Below are 13,179 nucleotides of genomic sequence, written 5' to 3' on the forward strand. Positions count from 1 at the left end.
AGAGATGAGAGCAGAGCACCTACTTGGAGAGGCCATGAAATGCCCCCCCCAAGTGGGAGCAGGCTGAGCCTTGGTGGGGGGTGGGAGGAGGGGTGGGAGAAGGGCCCCAGAGGGTTGGGGGGCATTTTGCATGCAAAATGCCACCCCTGGCAACACAAGCCTCCCCCAGCTGTCAGTGGTAGAGATTAGAGCACCTACTTGTGGAGGCCATGAAATGGCCCCCCCCCCCAAGTGGGAGCAGGCTGAGCCTTGGTGGGGGGTGGGAGGAGGGGTGGGAGAAGGGCCCCTGAGGGTGAGGGGGCATTTTGCATGCAAAATGCCACCCCTGGCAAAGGAAGCCTGCCTCTTCATTTTTTCCCCATAGGAAATAATGAAGAAAGATTAGCAGCAGCATGCTAACAATATGCTGCTCCTTCGCTTTCTTATGGGAGGATGGGGGGACCTGCTTTGGGGGGCCATAACATGGCCCCCCCAAAGTCCAATCTGTCTGAAACTTGGGTGGTTGTTAGAGAAGGGTTAGAGGAAGGTCCCCACCAATTTTGGGCTTATTCGGTGGGAAAATGCCTCCTCCAGGCGTCCTGGAAGACGGAGGCATTTTTCCTTAGAAAAAAGCCGAAAGAATGCCGAAATAATGCCGAAAGAATCCCGAAAGCCGAAAGCCGAAAGAGATTCTTGTTTCGGCTTTCGGCTTTAACGATAGAGAATCTTCTTTCGGCTTTCTACTTTCGGCTATAGCCAAAAATTTTTGGCTTGCACACCCCTAGTCAATGATTTTTAAAAGCAAAATGACACTCTGACTCTCTATTGATTCAAGATCCATTGCACTTCTGATTTTAAGCTATTTTAACCCTTTTTCCCAACACCAGCTACCTGAGATTATTTAACTGAACCTGAGTACATATGCAAACTGTACCGATGAGTTGTGGATGTATGTAAAGTACTGCCAAGTTGCAGCCAAAATTAAGGCAAGAGATGAACAAAGGTGATTTGCCATTGCTTGCTTCTAAGAAGCCACCTTAGACTTCCTTGGTGGTCTCCCATCCAAGTACTAATCAGGGCTGATCCTGTTTAGTTTCCAAGATCTGACGAGATCGAGCCTTGTCCATCCAGGTCAGGAGGATCCACTGAATTGTACCACCTGCCAGTTCCTCCCGTAAGCACTCTTGGAAGACCACCAGTCCCTTTAGTGTGTCATGATACAATCCTAAACAAAGTTGCACCCTTCTAAACTCACTGACTTTAATGAAGAGTGTCACTCCGATTAGAATGGCACTGTTAGAGTGGCAATGCCAAGAAGCCAAAGGAGCAGACACCAAAGGGCATGGAAGCAGTATCTTACACAAAAATAACACAACTCACTTCACATTAAAGAATCACCCCAAAAAATTGCTGTCAAAAGCACTTTATTTCTGTAACTGCTTTAGGTTACACAGTAGGAAGGCACCACAGAGCAGGAAAGCAGTGTACTACACAAAAATAACACAACTCACTTCACATCAGAGAATCACACAAACACAATTGCTGTCAAAAACGGTGAAGTGGGTTGTATCATTTTTTGTAGTACATTGCTATCATGCCCTGTTGTGCCCTCCTACTGTGTAACCTAAAGCTGTTCAAGAAATAAAGTGTTTTTGCCAGGAATTGTGTTTTTGTGATTCTCTGATGTTAAGTGAGTTGTGTTATTTTTGTGTAAGATAGTGCTGCCATGCCCTTTGGTGTTCCCCCCTGCTGTGTAACCTAAAGCTGTTCAACAAATAAAGTGTTTTTGCCAGGAATTGTGTTTTTGTGATTCTCTGATGTTAAGTGAGTTGTGTTATTTTTGTGTAAGATAGTGCTGCCATGCCCTTTGGTGTTCCCCCCTGCTGTGTAACCTAAAGCTGTTCAAGAAATAAAGTGTTTTTGACAGGAATCATGCTTTGTGATTCTCTGATGTTAAGTGAGTTGTGTTATTTTTCTGTGTGGGGGACTGCTGGTGTAATGTGTCATAATGCTTTGCCTACTTGTACTTTGGAAGGGAGAAAAAAACATTTAAAACTTTATTTTGTGTTGTTCTTGTTTTATTCTTTGTTGTGCAGTTGGTTCCCATCATAGGGAACAATGGGGCTGGCTGGCCAGCCATCTCTGTAGGTGGTGGGGGAATTTGAGGGAGGGTGTCTGTGGTTCAGGTGCTCTTTCACAGGGACCAGCTGGCACTCAGAAGTGTGCCCACCATTGTGGCACCCCTGGGCTGTGCAGAATTGCCCAGGGAAAGAGAGTTTAGAAGTTCCCAGCATAGGGAACAAAGGGAGAGGGCTGGCCTTTGCCAGCCTGTTCCTGGGGTTATGGGTGTGGGGCAGGTGGGGGTGGATTTGGGTCTGTGAGGGGCTAATGTGGGGATTTGGGTCTGTGTGTGGCAGCTGGGGGGGAATTGGGTTTGTGTGGGGCTGTAAGGGGTGGACTTTAGGGGCTGAGAGGACCTACTTGGGGAGGCCATGAAATGGCCCCCCAAGTGGGAGCAGTCTGAGCCTTGGTGGGGGGTGGGAGGAAGGGTGGGAGAAGGGCCCCAGAGGGCTGGGGGGCATTTTGCATGCAAAATGCCACCCCTGGCAAGACAAGCCTCTCCCAGCTGTCAGTGGTAGAGATGAGAGCAGAGCACCTACTTGGAGAGGCCATGAAATGCCCCCCCCAAGTGGGAGCAGGCTGAGCCTTGGTGGGGGGTGGGAGGAGGGGTGGGAGAAGGGCCCCAGAGGGTTGGGGGGCATTTTGCATGCAAAATGCCACCCCTGGCAACACAAGCCTCCCCCAGCTGTCAGTGGTAGAGATTAGAGCACCTACTTGTGGAGGCCATGAAATGCCCCCCCCCCCAAGTGGGAGCAGGCTGAGCCTTGGTGGGGGGTGGGAGGAGGGGTGGGAGAAGGGCCCCTGAGGGTGAGGGGGCATTTTGCATGCAAAATGCCACCCCTGGCAAAGGAAGCCTGCCTCTTCATTTTTTCCCCATTGGAAATAATGAAGAAAGATTAGCAGCAGCATGCTAACAATATGCTGCTCCTTCGCTTTCTTATGGGAGGATGGGGGGACCTGCTTTGGGGGGCCATAACATGGCCCCCCAAAGTCCAATCTGTCTGAAACTTGGGTGGTTGTTAGAGAAGGGTTAGAGGAAGGTCCCCACCAATTTTGGGCTTATTCGGTGGGAAAATGCCTCCTCCAGGCGTCCTGGAAGACGGAGGCATTTTTCCTTAGAAAAAAGCCGAAAGAATGCCGAAATAATGCCGGAAGAATCCCGAAAGCCGAAAGCCGAAAGAGATTCTTGTTTCGGCTTTCGGCTTTAACGATAGAGAATCTTCTTTCGGCTTTCTACTTTCGGCTATAGCCGAAAATTTTTGGCTTGCACACCCCTAGTCAATGATTTTTAAATCAAAATGACACTCTGACTCTCTATTGATTCAAGATCCATTGCACTTCTGATTTTAAGCTATTTTAACCCTTTTTCCCAACACCAGCTACCTGAGATTATTTAACTGAACCTGAGTACATATGCAAACTGTACCGATGAGTTGTGGATGTATGTAAAGTACTGCCAAGTTGCAGCCAAAATTAAGGCAAGAGATGAACAAAGGTGATTTGCCATTGCTTGCTTCTAAGAAGCCACCTTAGACTTCCTTGGTGGTCTCCCATCCAAGTACTAATCAGGGCTGATCCTGTTTAGTTTCCAAGATCTGACGAGATCGAGCCTTGTCCATCCAGGTCAGGAGGATCCACTGAATTGTACCACCTGCCAGTTCCTCCCGTAAGCACTCTTGGAAGACCACCAGTCCCTTTAGTGTGTCATGATACAATCCTAAACAAAGTTGCACCCTTCTAAACTCACTGACTTTAATGAAGAGTGTCACTCCGATTAGAATGGCACTGTTAGAGTGGCAATGCCAAGAAGCCAAAGGAGCAGACATTTTACTTTCCCTGGTCACTCCTGGAGACCATAAAGGACAAGTAGGCCTTTAAACCCTGAGTAAACTCTGCCAGCCAAGCCTTGAAAATACAACAATGTCAAATTTTGGCTTAAATTTGCAAATAACAACAACAACAACAACAACAACATTTGATTTATATACTGCCCTTCAGGACAACTTAATGCCCACTCAGAGGGGTTTACAAAGTATGTTATCTTTATCCCCACAACAAAACACCCTGTGAGGTGGGTGGGGCTGAGAGAGCTCCAGAGAGCCGTGACTGCCACAGGTCACCCAGCTGGCTTCAAGTGGAGGAGTGGGGAATCAAACCCGGCTCTCCAGATTGGAGTCCCTCACTCTTAACCACTACACCAAACTGGCTCTCATGACATGAAGGATCTCTGATATAGATAAGCCAAGAAGTCTCTGATATAGATAAGCCACAGACATTTTTGTTATGTAAGGATATTAAGTTTTCCTTACACACACACTTATCTCGGTCAAGTAACAAATGTATATACCAGCATCATATTTAACTCCCTTAAGGCTACCGCCTTTGCTCATATTTATAAATTCTTCACATATATTGCATGCAGAGAACTGTCCCATTACTGGTTAATATTATAACAATATAACTCAAATAAATCCTGATAACACAGTACTTGTCAGAAGATATTTGTTTTCTCCAGTCAAGTATTGAGGAGTTTAGAATATAGCCTAATTTCCTCAGTCCACATCTATGATCTGATTCCAAGAAACCAGCCAACTATTTGCCAACCTCACAAGGATCACAATGAAATCTGACTGTATTTGTCTTTTCTTTATTTCTTTTAAATCAGTTTAATTCTAATCTCCACCCACCCCCAACTTCAGGGGTCAGGGCATCTGCCAAAGTTATTTGGACAAATAGAGTCCCAAATTCTTCTTGAAGCAAACTTGGAAGGGTTTATGCTCTTTCCTCCTCAGAGGTAATTAAGAAGGTAGGTGCTTCAGTAATTGCAGGTCTTCTCAACTTTAGTATGAATGCTTTTCGGAGAAACTTGAATAGGATGGCTTCTATCCAACAGAACTGGTCGACGTACACAGCAGGTCTTTCCTGTTTTTAACTAAGGGAAAAGGAAAATCAGATCTTTCCCCCATGCTGCCAACAATGGAAGCCATGTGGACATGTACAAACTTCAGTCTACATAATTTATGAACTAACAAGCTGAACCTAGTCCACCAGCTCTGTACTGAAGCATTTCAACCTTCAGCTCCCCCCTCCCCAACATACATGTATGTTTTTGCACTTCCAAGCTGATGGCAAAAAGAGGAAATTTCACAGATGGCATTTGCCTTGGTAGGTCATACGTTTCTTACAGTGCCACACAAAGCATCCCAAGCATAGCTTCTCCCTTCTAAGACGATTCGAGTCAGTGGGCTTAGAGGGGTGTAACTGTGCTAAGGATTGCACTTAGTCTGCCACGGAGCTTCACGAACATTGTCTGCAAAACGTTGTCTTTGCCATCCTAATCTTAAACAAACAGATTTAGAAGAAAATTTCATTTCAAATGAATGTCTTTTCTTTTTAACTATGTGCCTTTTGCAATTGAAGGCAGCAACAAACATGGTGAGGGGCGGCTGTTGCAAAGGCATTGTAATCATGCCAAGGAAAAGCATAATAATGTAAAATAGAGACACTCATCACTAGACGTGGGCACGAACCAAAAAAAATTAACAAACCAGCGGTTCATGGTTCGGTGCTGACGATGAACCCGAACCAACGAACTGCAACAAACATTTCCCGCTGACGAACCAGTTCGCGGTTCATGGTTCGTGGGCGTCAGAACGGCCCCCGTTGGACTCAAGAGAGCCCATATTCCCAGGGACTGTTTAGCAGGCTCTCCTCCAGGCAGCGCCCAAGTTAGGTCAAGATTCCAATAGGGATCTTGGAGTTATACCTTCTCCAATCTGAGGCCCCCAGGAAACTCCCATTCGATAGAATTAGAGCCATCAGTTGACGTTGGCCCAGTGTACAAGGGGTTGGCTGTCAGAACTGCCTTTCAGGGTTTGCAGGGATGAGATTGGAGTGCCCATCACTACAGAACACCCCCTTCCCCCTCCCTCCCCCCGGGTGTCTTCTCCCATGTAACCAATTGTAACCAATTTGCAGCTCCATGCTTGGAAGGAAGACCTGCTGATCAAGGTAAGCTGGGCTTTGATTCGGGTTTCTAGGGCGACAGAAGGAGTGCAGCCATAGTCCCAGCTCCATTTCCAAGGGAATTGATTGATGGTGCCTGACTGTCTGGCTTCATGAACCACAGGTGAACACAACGAACCGGGCTTCCAATGAATGCTGGTTCATTGGCCATGGACCCTCACGAACCACCAATTTGCGAACAGACAATCAGGTGGTTCTTGGGGTTTTTTGGTTCATAATGCGGTTTGTGCCCATGTCTACTCATCACAGCCAGTATCATCTATTCAGACTGGCAGCAGCTCTCTGGGGTCTCAAGCAGAGGTCTTCCACATCACCTAAATGACCTGATCCTTACAGGCAATGTCATGGATTGAATTTGGGGGCTTTAGTATGACCAGCAAATGCTCTACTGTTAAACCAGTGTCCCTCCCCTAAAGCTTGCTGAGCAATCTGTTACCTGTTTGCAATTGGTGACCATGCCTTTGTTAGAGACAAGGGGTTGAATCTTGGTCAGCTAACTGTGGACCCTTTCTCCAGGGCCAGGACCTTTCCTTCAGAGGAGGAACCTCTTTCTCTAGAGCATCATTTTAAATGCAGTGCTCAGCTCTACCCTCCTCCATGTATTGGCTGCAGGCAGAGCCCTCCTTCTTGTGTAAAAAGCGAACCTGAATAAGTCAGTTTTTCATAGTTTGCAGAAATCCAGGAAAGTGGGACATTTCCTGAACTCTTCAGGTAGGCCATTCCATAAGGTGAGGGGCATGAAGAAAATAACATGTATGGGCAGTTGTTGACTTTGTCCATTTGTAGGAGGTCCTCCTGTTCAATGAGGGCCAAGCTACAAGTGATGAATGACACTTGCCTGGCAAGTGAACAGACTCACATGTATTCCTTTCTGTTCACTTGCCATTCACTTGCGCTCCACTTGATCAAGTGAAGCGCAAGTGGATGGCAAGTGAACAGGGAGGAATACACATGAGTCTGTTCACTTGCCAGGCAAATGTCATTCGTCACTTGTCACTTGGCCCTGAGTGAAGCTGCCATGGTGAAGCACATGGAGAAAGGAGGTCCCACAGACAGGAGGGACCAGGGCCATGAAGGGCTTTTTATGTGATAGCCACTTTCCCTGCCGTCAGCAGTATGGCTGATTCCGCACAGGTTGGATAATGCACTTTCAATGCACTTTATCAATCGTTTGAGGTGGATTTTTTGTTCCACACACACAAAAAAAATCTGTTCCAAATGATCTATAAAGAGGATTGGAAGTGCATTATCCAATGTGTGCGGAATCACTCTTTGTCAGCAGGAATATACCTCTCCGTTTTTCAAAAGTACGAGTCACTGCTTGAAGTGTCTGCCTTGCAAGACTTGTCTTGAGACAGTAAGATATAAATATTTTAATATAAACAATACAGATCACTCTAAAGTACAGCAGCCCTTGAGACACAGTAGCCTGTTCATTCATCACAAACTTTGAGAAAGTCTCTGGACCAATTTCAGTTTCATGCTGAGGGATGAGTGAATGTTGGGCTGGTTCTATATTTGTTGTACTGGCCACACAGACTGCAATTTATACACTATTTATACATTGTACATCATGTATATGTATAATGTATAATCTTGACTTATTGGCACGAACAACACTGAAAATGTGTATGTTATATAGAGAAAAAATTCTACATAGGGAGCAGACAAGAGCATGAAAGGAAAGAATTACAGCCCCATCTGCACAGGGGAGAAGCAAAATCAAAACAAGCATTTTTGAGTCAAAACATCCGGGATGAGAATTTTGAAATAATCCCTCCTGCTGAGAGACTGTGACTTGCCCCACTTTCCTAACAAACTCCTGGCTAGGCATGGATATCACCTGGGTCTCCCAGATGAAGGCTTAGCCACTTAAACAGATGGATTCCCACCAATGGTAAGTGTTAAATTTCTCTTCCCACATCAGGGCAGAAACTACTTATGCTGAGTGAGATCGGGATGCAGTACAGTCTTTGGTTTTTTCTTTCTGCACCATTCCTTCCATTTCTCTTTCTTCTGCTGTTTCAGCACTTCCTAAAAACTGCTTCCTACTTTGCCTAACTGTTGAGTTTGATGAGGACTTACCAGTGCAGTACTACGCTAGTATCTCCCAAAGTAAAATAAAAATGCAGAGTGTGAATGGCCACTACACACCCCTAAATTCACAGCAGACATGGGGAAGGCTTTTTCTCCCTCTTTAGGATGCAGTGGCCAAGGAGCTGGATTCAATAAGTTAGAGCAATCATCTTGTCCATCCAGCCATCTGCCCATCCATCCATCCATCCATCCATCCATCCATCCATCCATCCATCCATCCATCCATCCATCCATCCATCCATCCATCCATCCATTCATCCATCCATCCATCCATCCATCCATCCATCCATCGGCCCCAATTTAATCCTCTTGTTTGTACAACTTTAGCATGTGGCTAAAAGAAAGCTTTGGTGATGCAAGAAGTTATGGACCAAGAGACAGATTTGCATCAGCACATCCAGCTCCTGGACTTTTAGGGCAAAAAAAGTGTTGGCTTTATCCACATTCTTGTGGAAAACGGAAGGATGCCAGGGCTCCTTTGGGATACTAAGTCTGCACCTTGCAGCACATGAGCTTCAAGATATTTTTAGCCGGAACATTTCTTCTTGGCACCTGCTACTCCCCCCGCCCTCCATTTCATAAGCACAAACGTGGACACACCAGGGTTTATTTATTATTTTGTCTGACGAAATTCTGCTACATTCGCTTCCAGTTCCTAAAGGGCAGCTGTCAAGGGCTGGTCATAGATGGGAGTGGTGCAGAAAGCATCCTTTATGAGATCTCAACTGAAAAAGCAGATCCGGGCAACTCCCAAAGGGATCTACCCTTAGTGGTAGCTAAGCTAATGTCTTAGATATGAAAACCTCCTTTTATGACTCTATGGTGAGGAATAAAACTTCAGCTATTTATGCAGCACCCCTGGGATTCTTTTTTCCCCAGATACACAATGGAGGCCTTACAGTTCAAGTGCACAGCAACGTAGAGTGCTTGTCAATTACTGCAGGTTAGGGGAAACCCAGGAAGGCTTCAGGTTACTGCAAGGAGGACGAGAACTTTAAGTAAGAAATGTTTGGATGAGCTGAAGCATTCCTGGTTTTCCTGTGCTTAATATGTTACATTGCTATGTCAATATGTAATGGTCACAGATGGCAATATTAGTCATGAAAGAACAAAGGAGCCAAGTCTGTAGCCAAATTAAGACAGGAAGGGGGAGGGTAGAGGGGAATGAACTTGTGCAAAAGACAGGATTTACTTCTAAAGCTCCTTAAACACCACGGAACACCTTTACAAAATCCACATGTCGGTAGACGAAGCCTTTGAAGCCTGTAAATCTTTAAACTGGCTGATATCCAGTGGCAAAAGCTGAAGCAAGACGTCCAGTGTGTGCGTGGAGGGGAATGCTCAGAAGTGAATGGGATGATCTTAATTTAACAATGGGCACCCGTCCCACAAATTCTCATGCAAAACAGCAGCTTCCTCTCTTTTATTAATTAACCAGGCAGCCATTTGCAGCAGGGATGATGAAGGATGTTTTTATCGATCTTCTTTGCATCACTGCACAGTGCACATTAACCCCTTTGCACATGTCGGTTTCTTTTTTGGTAGAAGAAGCTTGGAAGTGCAAACCCGTGCAGAGTTCAATATATCTAATTCTCAACATGGCCAAATCTGCGGATATTTAAGTCCAGAGTCTGGAGCCATGAAAAGAGACAAGACAGAGACAAGACTGATTTTTCTAGAAACCTGAGAAATATCCCAGGTTTACCGAAAAATCTGAAATATACACACATACCTACACTGGGAATTAACTGTGATCTGGAGGAGGCCCCTATTCCCTGGAGAGTGGGTGCATTTCAACATCAAATATTTTAAACCAAAGAAAGGGGTATAGGGAATTATCTAAAAAATGCTCTAGATAAATCAGGCCCTCATGGTGTTGTTTAAGAGAGCTGGGAGGACAGATGACTACACTCATGTAGGTACAGTTACTCAAACAGAACAGAAATCTCTTCTCTATTGGCATTCACGTAAGGCATCTGTATGAGTTCAACCAATTTCCATCTAGAAGGATGAACAGCTCAGAGCAGGTCAAGCAGTATAACAGCATGAAAGTCAGGAATAACATTTAATATACAGTGTGTGTGTGGGGGGGATTAACCTAATAGGATGGTGAAGGAAAGGAACCCTTGTTTTCTACAAAGGAAAATGTTCTCTCAGAAGCAGGAAAAAGTCTTATGAATTATTATGCAAGCAATTCAGAATTTCACACAGCTTTGCCATTTCTGAATCTAGGACAATCACCACTGTGACACCACCTTCCCTCCACCATGGCAATGATGCTGAACATGAACTAAATGCACACAAACACTTCATGCTGCCTTATACTGAATCAGACCATCAGTCCATCAAGGTCGGTGCTATCTACTTAGTCTAGCAGTGGCTCTCCAGGGTTTCAGGCAGAGGTCTCTCACATCACCTACTGTGTGTCCTTTTAAGTGCAGGTGCTGGGATTGAACCTGGGACCTTCTGCAAGCCAAGCAGTTGCCCTACCTTTGAGCCACAGCCCATCCTCCTGATAGAACTCTTGGGGCTTGGCTGGGCATGTTCCTGGCCACCAGTTGCCCTCCAGAGCAGCAGCCTTCCAGGAACTTTCCCAGCAAGTTCAATTTCCAGTCTACTCTTGAGCATTGGAATTGTGTTATAAAAATAGACCGCGTATCTGTGTTCGTGTTGGCTGAAGATACTTCTGCTCAGGGCTTTTTTTCTGGGAAAAGAGGTGGGGGAACTCAGTGGGTTGCCTTTGGAGAAAATGGTCTCATGGCTGGTGGCCCCGCCCCCTGATCTCCAGACAGAGGGGAGTTGAGATTGCCCTCCGCACAGTGGTGCGAAGGGCAATCTCAACTCCCCTCTGTCTGGAGATCAGGGGGCGGGGCCACCAGCCATGTGACCCTTTTCAAGAGGTGCCGGAACTCTGTTCCACCACATTCCAGCTGAAAAAAAGCCCTGCTTCTGCTTAAGAAAGAAAAGTTGCTCTTTGTGGACCACACAGATATAATGAAAGAAACACATCTTCCCTCCCCCCGACGGTGGAGTTTATAATTCGGAATGGACAGTTTACTCTCAGCTCCTCTTGTCCCTGAAGGGGAACATACCAGCAAAATGAGTTACGGCGTGTACATGGTTTTTGTACTTTCTATCCCGTTCTGGCATGTGTCAGTTGCTTAGTTCGCTACATCAGTATTTTTTTTAAAAGGTTTTATTGGTGCCACTACTCAGGAGGCCTGACTTTAATTTATAAAATGGTACATTTATTTTATGATGATTAATGGGTGGGAGTTACCAGCAAAAAGCTGCAGTCACCCAGCAGATGTCACAAGAGCTTGAGAACATACAAAGAGTCGATCACATAAAAGGTTTCAGTGAATATAAAATCGGGAGTGAGGGTGCCTCCCCCCCCCCACAAGGTCTGGAAACGTTAACTGCATTTGGCAGCTGTTTGCTTTACAAAGATAACCAGAAACAGTAAGAGGATTATCATGTGAAGTATCACATGAGCTGCTCCGGCAGACTCTTGTGGCATTTCTGAGGCTCAGAAGCATTGATCCAAAGATTATTTGGTTAGGAAAGCCAGATGCCCATCCCTTTGCTGAGCGGGAGAGGATACCGAGGGGAACGCATGCAGACCTATCATGGATGCTGCTAGGAACAGCACTGCAGTAGTAGAGGCAGCAATGTTCCTTTTTAGAAAAAGACAGCATCAAAACTTTCCCAATATATAGACAGTGGGTCATAATCATAAATATGCCCCTTGGCGACTGGAGAATATCTGAAAATGGAAGCAAAAGTCTGAAGCTGACGACCATTTTGGCTTAAAATCATACCAAACATGTTAAAACCCTTCACTGCAAAATCCTAGGTGGTTATAACAATTACAGAGTCGCTTTCCTACATCTAACATTTTGTTTCCACAGAACAGCTGTAAACTGTAGCCAAGTTTGTCAGCTGCTGTGGCCTACTGCCCCTGACCCCTACCACGATGCTGGCAGCAGCAAGTATGCACCTACTGCCTACTCTTTCCTTGACACTTTGGCACACTGAGGATAGGAAGAATGAAGGTCCCTTTCTCTTTTTCATGGCGTGGATATGCACTGCAGCAGGGGCAGATGCTAAATGGAATGGCCTGCTTGCCGCAATGGCAGCTTCCATACTTTCCTTCCTCTACTCTTTGGTCAGGAAGGAAGGAGCAATGTTTCACTGCTGCTGCATGCACAGAACAGGAAATCCTCCATCCCCTGGCTATTCATGGGCAGAACATGGTTCCTCTTCTTCCATCAAAGAGTAGAAGAAGAGTTAGCTGCTTGCCACCATTGCAGCTGGTGGGTTAACCCAGGTGAAAGCCCTAGATACTCCGCTCCTCACTCCTACCCCCTTTTTGTCTTTGAATGGATGCAATGAGAAAGGTGGAGGGAAAGTGGCAACGAAAGCTAGTCACACCACTGCTGTTTCCCTGATGTTCACTATCTCCTTGGTGCTTGGGTGCCTACCAGGCAAGGGGCTTGACTGTTGGGATCCTGTCAAGTCTCCTCCAAATCTGGCCCCAACCCTGGATGGACCTTCAAAGCTCTTAAGCTAGGCATAAAGGCAAAAGCTATGCCCTATGATGTGTCCCAGCATTCTGAAGCATAATGCCTCCGAGCAGGGCTTTTTTTCTGGGAAAAGAGGTGGTGGAACTCAGTGGTGGAACTCAGGACCACACAATGATGTCACTGTGGGTCAGCTGGAACAAGGGGGGAGTTTTTTAATGTTTAAGTTGCCCTTGGTGAAAATGGTCACATGGCTGGTGTCTCCGCCCCCTGATCTCCAGACAGAGGGGAGTTTAGATTGCCCTCTACTCCAGTGGTACAGAGGGCAATCTAAACTCCTCTCTGTCTGGAGATCAGGGGGCGGGGCCACCAGCCATGTGACCATTTTCAAGAGGTGCTGAAACTCCATTCCACCGCGTTCCTGCTGAGAAAA

Source organism: Eublepharis macularius, chromosome 11 (genome assembly GCF_028583425.1).
Source record: "Eublepharis macularius isolate TG4126 chromosome 11, MPM_Emac_v1.0, whole genome shotgun sequence".
NCBI lineage: Eukaryota > Metazoa > Chordata > Lepidosauria > Squamata > Eublepharidae > Eublepharis > Eublepharis macularius.